The sequence below is a fragment of the Vicugna pacos genome, chromosome 6, assembly GCF_048564905.1.
Source record: "Vicugna pacos chromosome 6, VicPac4, whole genome shotgun sequence".
In the NCBI taxonomy this organism is placed as follows: Eukaryota; Metazoa; Chordata; class Mammalia; order Artiodactyla; family Camelidae; genus Vicugna; species Vicugna pacos.
This window is the reverse complement of record NC_132992.1, coordinates 92885714-92891950: the sequence shown is the minus strand read 5'-3', so window position 1 is coordinate 92891950 and position 6237 is coordinate 92885714. Positions and strand designations below refer to the sequence as shown.

The 6237-nt window shown below is 55.3% G+C and overlaps 1 long non-coding RNA gene across 1 annotated transcript; it reads right to left on the bottom strand.

The window, feature by feature from the left end:
* Positions 1–3007: 3007 nt before the first annotated feature.
* On the bottom strand, positions 3008–6178 carry LOC140697006 (uncharacterized). Its single transcript, XR_012073827.1, has 2 exons — positions 6044–6178; positions 3008–4926 (listed from the first exon to the last, which is right to left on the bottom strand). It is a non-coding gene; the product is annotated as an uncharacterized lncRNA (long non-coding RNA).
* Between the last annotated feature and the right edge of the window lie 59 nt (positions 6179–6237).

Genomic DNA, 6237 nt, shown 5'->3' with positions numbered 1-6237 from the left:
CAGCTGCAGGTGGCTTGGATCAGGTGGGACCCTGAGCTTGGGGAGAAAGGACCTTTTAAAGCAAAAAAGTCCAGCCGGCTTGGCAGCTGTCAGAACGTGGGGGCTGAGGGAATGAGTCAAAGATGACTCAGAAGGTTTGAAGGTGAGTTCGAGGGCAATGGCAGCGCTTCTGGGAAGAAGACAGCTTCATGCCCAGGACTGCTGGCTCCTCGAGGAAGAGGAGGCCCGACCCCGTCCCGTTCCCTGCGTGTGTGTTTACGGCCTGTCCCTGCCCCACTGGGAGGGAAGCTCCCCAGGGTGCTGCCCAAGATTCTCCCGCTCAGGTGTCTTGCCCAGGGGCTCAGCGCACACCTGTCCCCTGCCTGACACAGGGCCACATGGGGACCGGACTGGGGCTTCCCCGAGAGAGACCAGGGAGGCTAGGGGTTAGCGGGACCTGATTTCCCGCCCACTGCGTCCCAGGGTGGCGACACCGGGCCGGGCACCCCACACCAGACACTCGTCGCAGGCACAGCCCCCTGTCCCCAGTCTCCTCTCCCTCCCAGCCCTTCGGCTGTACTGAGACCGTGGTCTCGGAGGTAGGTCCTGCACCTGTCCACGTGTGCCCGGTTCCCCTCCTCCCCACCCAGCCCTCCCACCGCGTTCTTGCTCACATCTCCAGCATCCCCTTTCCTGGATGCCTTATCCACTTGGATGTCCCACAGACATCTGTACCCAACGTGGGGACACTAAGCGAGTCACCTGCTGCTGCATGGTGACCACAGCCCCACCCACCAATGCAGGATCCTGCGGGGCTCCTTCACGTCACCCATGCGGTCACCTTGCTCTCCTAGGTCTCTTCCAAGCCTGCCCCCTCTCCGCCCACCGGCTCTGCAGGAGCCAGCCCTCCCTGGGTCTCACTGGCCCTGACCTTCATCCACACCAGGGTCAGAGTGGACACAGGTCTGACAGGGCCCCAGGGAAGGCCTCCAACACCTCCTAAGATCCTCGGGCCACGTTTCAAGTCCCCTGCACCGGCCTACCTCTTGCTTCAGCTCTGCCGCCAACCCCTGCCTCATGCAGGCTGTGTCCCCACCCCCCTCACACAGAAGGGCTCTCCCAGCCCCCCTTTCCTGCTCCACTTTGCCCTCTCCCTCTCCGCTCCTCACCCCTAGGATTCCTTCTAGATTTCACCTTTACAAACGCTGTTCCTTCTCCTGGATGTCCCCGACCCCTCCCAGCTCCCAGAGATGCCTCCAGGAGACCCAACCCGAGTGGCGCCCCACACCCTGCCAGCATGTGTCAGCTTATAAATCCAGGTAGTGGTGTGGCACTGGCTTCACGTCTGCTTCCGGCGTGAGGGCAGTGACCCGACTCCCCGCCCACTGTGTCCCAGGGCCTGGACGTGGGCTTTCAGTAAACAGGCATTTAATGAACGGTATTCATTAAACAAGACACCGTTTCCCCTACCAAAATGGCTAAACATTTTTTTTTGGCCACAACCAATGCTGACAACAGTTGTGGGGAGCAGAGGGAGAGAGTGCTGGCCATGCCCCCCACTGGTGACAGCCCATGGCAAGCTGATGCGGACGTGGCCAACCCCATCCCAGAATTCCAGGAGTGGCTGCCCAAGGTGCTCCTTGAAAGATGGGTTAAAATTTGCCAAAAGAAGGACAATTTTGGTACCAAAATACCCCCATTTATACAGTCAATGGGAAAACCAGTTTGCTCTGTGGAAATCAACTTTAGAGCCGACACTAAAAGATACATGGCCAGAAACAGAGGGCTGGCTACCTCCCCTCGCTCGCAGAGTTCATCCCTGCTTTGGGGCTCACTCAGCCCGCTCTCCCCTCGCAAGCTTTTACCCAAACCCAGTGAACAGGCACGAATGCAGGACAGCATCGTGGGGGTTCTGTGGCTGCCCGTGTGGTCACTGTGTCTCCTCCTCTCTGCCAGGAGAGCAACACTGTATCCATCCTCTGAGCACTCATGGTGTGCCAGGCGCTAAGGCTTCCCTGGGATTAGCTCAGGGCATCCTCCCACATCCTTAACACGGATCATCCCTATTGTGGTGATGAGACGACTGAAACACAGAGAGGTTGAGTAGCTTGCTCAGAGTCACACAGCCAGCTGCAGACCTGTGTGGTAACCGACATCTTGCTGCAAGCAAGTCAACCGTACCTCTTTCCACAGTACACACCGCTGAGTTTCCCAACAGTTATAACTTGGTTCTGAACATTTCTCCAAGGTCATTACTACACATCAAACTTTTTTTGTTTCTGTTTTTTAATTACAGTATAGTCAATTTACAATATTGTGTTAATTTCTCGTGTACAGCATGTTGATTCAGATATACATATATAAATTCTTTTTTGTTATAGGCCATTACAATCTATTGAATATAGTTCCCTGTGCTGGACGGCAGGTCTGACTATTGTTATTTACCTATTTTATATATAGTAGTCAGTATCTACAAATCTCGAACTCCCAATTTATCCCTTCCTACCCCCTTTCCCTCCTGGGAATCAAAAGTTTGTTTTCTATGTCTGGCTACATATCATTTTTTTAAAAACAGCTTTATGAGATACAACTGACATACAATAAACTGTACGTGTTTAAAGTACAATTGGATTTTACGTACACATACAGCATCAAGAGAGTGAACAGATTCATCGCCTAGTTTCCTTGCACCCATTACCCTCCCTCCTGCTCCTGCTTCCCCCAACCACTGATCCACTTTCTATCCCTATGGTTTGCACTTTCTAAAATTGTATAGAAACGACGGGCATCTTTCCCTCAGCATAATTATTTTGTGTACAGAACATTTACCAAGAGTGACCATCATTTGGGCCATAAAATGGTAAATTTGAAAGGATTCAAATCATGCAAAGTATGTTCTCTGACCACAATGGAATTAAATATTTGAAATCAATACCAACCAGAAAGATACCAGGAAAGCCTCCAAATATTTGAAAATTAACACACTTATAAATTACCCGTGGGTCAAAAGAAGAAATCAAAAGGGAAATTAGAAAGTTATTTACTTTAATAAACATACAGCAGTTACTGTGGGCCAGACCCTGTCTTGGGCCTTTTCCAAATACAATGAGCTGATTTAGGCTTTGTAACAAGCCAACGAGGAAGACACTTTCACACCCATTTTATAGATGCTGAACTGGAGGCACAAAGAGAGAAAAGTGACTTGGCGGGTTACACAGGTAGGAGTGGCCGAGCTGGAGTCTGACCCCAGGATGCCTGGACCCGGGGTCCGTGCCTTGTACCCTGGCTTCCTAGAGCGACACCGAAAGGTTTCAAATGGAGAAGGAAAGTGGTCAGGACAGGAAGGTCACCTTGGGAGGAGTTCGACAAAGGGTTAGGAGCTAAATCTGCAGGACTTGGAGATGGATGGGAAGCCGAGCTGGGGAAGCAGGAGAAGGCGGGGTAGGAGGGGAGCAGGTGGGAGCAAAGAGCAGGGCTGGCGGGCACCCCACCCCTGTTGAGAACCTGTTGTATCAAGGGATGGGCTGGGGCCTGGTAGAAAGGCAGGTGGGGATGGGAAGGGGTCCCTAATGCTTGAACTGCAGGTCCGCTAGAGTATTAATGAGAACAGAGTGGACAGTGTTCCAGGCGGAAGGAAGAGCGTGTGCACAGCCCGTGGGGGCAGCTTGCAGGGTGAGGTCGCACGTGGAGCGGGACACCGAGCACAGCAGTGCAGCTGAGGGCCAGCGGGCAGGCGGGGCGCCCTGGGGGCTCAGCAGGCCTGCGTCAGCAGTGACGGGGTGTCAGCAAGGGTCTGGGGAGTGTGTGCAGGAGGGGACTGGCAGGGTTAGACTCGTGTTCTCAAAGCTCAGGGACAGACCCGGGCAGAGGCAGGAAGCAGTCCCGTGGCTGTGGAGGTCTTCCAGGTGAGCTGCTCCTTGTGTAAGTTGGGATGGGAGACTGGGGGAGGGGGGGATGAGGACAGAGGGAAGCGGATGCAAGAGGTATTTTGGAGGCAGAAGTGGCAGGGATCCTGCCAGATGCCCTGTGGGGGGTTCCAGAAGGTCACCAGGAAGAAGGCCAGGTAGGTGGGGGAAGTGAGGTCAGCATCCAGGTCTGGAGCTGGAAAAGTCCTGGCCGGAGGTTTTCTGTGGATCACCTGCACATAGGTACGGTTTCAGGAGCCCTGGTGACAGGCCAGGAGAGGGGGCAGAGGAGGAGCAGCCAGGAGAGGGAAACCACAGCATGCGGATGGCATAGGAGCACCCAGTGGTCAGCGTGGAACCGGTCCCAGCCGTCAGGACAGACACGACCAAAAAAGTCCCTGCACTTAGCAACTGAGGCAGGCAGGCAGGGCAGGCGCAAGAGGATTTGGAAGAAGGATGTTAGAGCTGGAGCTTGCGGGAAACCCTGGTTCCCAGGTGGCCTTGGAGCAAGTTCTCTGGAGAAGAAGGGAGAAGACCCCAATTCGAGAATTTCACTGTCACAGATGGGGCTTTGAATGGCTCATCTATAAGACGTCCTGAACCTCCCTGGCCAAGGCAGAAGTGGGCTAGAAAGGAGGAAGTGGGCCAGGCTCCAGGTCAGGAGAGCAGGAGGGCAGCTGCAGGCTAGAGGAGGAGGAGGAGCGACCTCACACTGCTGACAGTGGCAACATGGAAACTTCAGGGCTACCAGCCCATCCCCTCCTCCCCTCCCTCTGCTCATGCGCCCCCCAGCCCAGGCCGCAGGGAAAACCCAGACCACCCACGGCAGAGAGCTTCCAGAGACAGCTGGGGTCGGAAACACGTTTTACAAAGGTCCCCAGCAAATGCTTATAACCCCCACCTACCCTCATCACATGGCTGGTGGTTTCCATTCTATCTTTCCTGTTTTAACCCAGTCGGGACGCCCTGCGTTGATTTCACGGCCTTCTAAAGGGTCTGAAGCACAGACGTGAGAACCCGTTCCGGGAAAAGCTGCGTTTCTCTGAAGACCACGCAGTGGAGGGAAGAGTTCAGTCAAGTTTGTTTACAGCGTAAGGAGATTCCAGATTGTTCCCAAGGGCCCGGAGTGTGGGGGAGGAAGGGGGGGGGGAGAGCAATGGTGGGAGGAGCTAGGGATAAAGGAGAGGGGAGGAGGGGGTGGTTTACTCGGGAGAGGCCTGAGCCGCGCAGGGCTGTACTGCTCAGTGGGCGTCAGTTTCCTCAAACGGGAAGCCACCCGGTTATCCACGTGGGCGAAACCCCACCACCCCCCTCCAAGAGTCTTACAACTCTGACCTGGCACTCTTCAAAACATGGGAATGGAATTCCCATTTCGAAAGCAGTTTCTAAGGCAAGTTAATCACCCAAACCATGAGTTAGGTACTTAATACAGATACCTGAAGTTACATGAAAGGATAAAAATGATAGTCTTTACAAAAGCATGATGACTGCAGCTGGGGTAGCATGTTCACCAAACCGTGGAATTCCAGGCTAGGGCCCGCAACATGTTGAAGGACATGGTTTTAGGACAAACCAACAGTAGGAACAAATCCCCACGGGACTGAGCATGGGCTGGGAGAATCTGGGACTTTTGGTGTCCGTTTCAACATGTGCACCTGTGCACAGTGCGGCCTGAGAACAGGACGAGCCCCGAAGAGTCCGTAGCAATGGGATGGGGGAGGGCCCTTGTCCTCGATCCCACTCAGCCTCAGGAACTAGCCACAAGGAACCCCACGAGGCCCTGGGGTCCCCTTTTGCTCTCCGTGCGCATGGGCTGCTCACCCCTCACTTATACCCTATCATGGGTCAACGCCTCTGCATAACGAGGCTCTGGCAGGCACCTGTTACCTGAATTCCTGTGCCCTGAACCCAGAATCGCTGCCCCTGGCAGAGATGCGCCCCAGGCCTCCCAACTCATCCCTGGAACCCAATCGCTGCCCTGGGCCCCGAATCCCTAAATTAGGCCTGAGCCTTTAATCACTGCCCCAGGGGTATAAATGTGACACGGAACTGGGACACCCAAATCCCCTGCTTCGATCCCCAGCCCGTGGCGTCAGGCCCTAAAACCTGGCCCCGGGTCCCCAATCTCGGGCCCTGACGCTGGGGTATCCGAAGCTTACACAACGTGGGGCCCTTCCTGGAGAACTGAAAGTTTACTTTTCTGCACTACACGCCCGCACTCCCCGGCCTGGTCTCGCCGGGCCTGGCCTGGGGCGCCGGGGAGGTGGGGAGGAGCAGGTGGGCTTGGACGCAGGCCCGGGAAGCGGCCGGGCGGGGCGCGGAAATGCAGGGCGGGGCTGGGGGCGGAAGTCCC